This window comes from Acyrthosiphon pisum, chromosome A1, assembly GCF_005508785.2.
Source record: "Acyrthosiphon pisum isolate AL4f chromosome A1, pea_aphid_22Mar2018_4r6ur, whole genome shotgun sequence".
NCBI lineage: Eukaryota > Metazoa > Arthropoda > Insecta > Hemiptera > Aphididae > Acyrthosiphon > Acyrthosiphon pisum.
In genome coordinates, this window is record NC_042494.1 from 157,361,501 (window position 1) to 157,363,825 (window position 2,325).

A 2,325-nucleotide genomic window follows, 5' to 3' on the forward strand; every position below is an offset into this window, starting at 1 on the left:
GTGTAATAACTATATAGGAACTCATTTCTCTGGGGATTTTATACTTATATGACTTGGTTTAAGATTTCTATTACTTACAAATTATCGAAATAAATTATTATATATAAAGTATATATCACGTATTCAAAATACTATACAACAAATAGGAATTTTTTTAAAACCACCAAAGTGACCAAAATTTTAAAATTAAGGAAGACCTCGCATCCGATTATATTGAATACATTTTACAAACGTATTGCAAAACAATTATAATAAGGTTTATCAAAGCAATGATTTGTTTCATTTTCATATAAGAATACCATCAAGACTTTAAAACTATATTTGACGATACTTTGTAAGCAAGTTGATACCCAAGTAATACACAAATAATCATGATAAGAATTTAAATTTAATGATAATCATAACACGCTTTGAAATATTTTAATTTCATAGGTTAAATCAGTAGAATATTATATTATAAACACCAGCACAAATATACATTTATCGCAAAACATAAAACATCATTGTCGTCTTAAAATGTCCCTGGTTGTAGTATTTAGTTTATAGTTCCAAATTCCAATACTACAAACCAAAAAACCCGTGTTTAAATTTATTAATTATACTAATTCCACACTCATAATGTATGATTTATTTATTATTTACAAATTAAATTATATACTCCTATTGATTTATTTTAAGAATTCTATTACTCACAAATACATATCTCTAAATATCCATAATGTGCATAATGTGCACATAATGTGCAAATCCTGAATTTGTTCATTTATCACGTTGTAACGTTACAGAATCTTCAATCAAACATTCTTAAAATGTTGTTAGGAAAACTAAAATTTCCCAAATTTCCCAAATCAAGTAGTTATTCTATAAAAGGTTGCAATTATTATTATTATTAAAAACGAACGCACAATTATTATTATTATTATTAACGAAAACAACAATATTAATATCGAAAATTTAAAAGTTGTAAAGTTATGTCAAAAAACAAAGTTAACTTTAGTCAAAAAAATGTTTAGTGTAAGAATTCCCTGTTTTCCTTAAAAAAGTATCAACTAGATTCAATTTTATATCAATAAAGATGCTGAAGTAGAAAATCGAAAAATTTGTACTTCTTCAATAACTGTTGACAGACACAACAAATATTTTAATAAAACACATAATCATATATTTACAATATTGTAAAATCAAAACATTCATCGCTCCACTATAAATTATAAATGAGCGTGAGCGAGAAAGAATTAAAAAATGATATTTCACATAATATTATTATAAATTTTGAAAGATATAAGCATTATACCTTTGATATGTTTTACATCACGATTGGTCAATAAACAATTGCACAATATTTCAATGATCACGCCACGTTACCTATCCACGTTCAGACAACTGGCGAGAGTGAATATAAAGGCGTCCTAGATCTCGATTAAGATCTCGACAACGACGATGCCAACAGGTTGTGGTTCTCCTCGAAATTGCATTATACATTTGCGGAACCCAAAATGAAGGTTATAGGCCACCCCTGCAATAAACTATCAAAATCAATAAAAAAAATTCAAATGTTGATATCACATAGGTATAATATAATTATTTCCTAAGCTCAACGAAACTCCCAAAATATTCAAACTAAATAATTAAAAGTTTATTATAAAATCATAATATTCAACAATTAGTCAATTAGTTTAAAAAAATGATACATTTTAATATAAAAAAACAATAATTATTAATGAAACATGATCCTTGTTCGAGTATCTTACGTTAAACAAATATCACGGGATGCCGATTAATTTTCTCTGTTTATTGTTTATTCAATTTGAACAGAACTTGAATTAATAAATAACCAATTGCACCGTTTGATAGGAAAAGTAGTTGTCTGAGATTGATATGACACATTCCATACAACTTAAAATGGAAGTGTTCGTGCAATCTTCGAAGTAAAAAAAACTTGATCTAAATAAAAATAAAAATAATTTTAATTTAAATGAATCGAATGTAGTCGAATAGTTGAATATTTATACCTGACGTTTAATTCTGGGGTTTCTTTCGATTACGGATCGTTGATGTAAGACTAGACTCATCCGATTTATCTGAAAATACAGACATTAAGTTCTAAAGAATTAGAACATACTGAATAAATACAATGTTAAATATAAAAATTCCAACTTATAGATAATCACTTAATTTTCACTGATTAAAATAACATAGGATGTACATTATATAGATATTATGTTGTTTTTAAGAAAGCTTAACTATTTTTATCTATGGAGAAATTAAATATTTATTCGTTTTTATTTACTGAAGTTACCAAGTATTGAAAATAGTTAGACAATA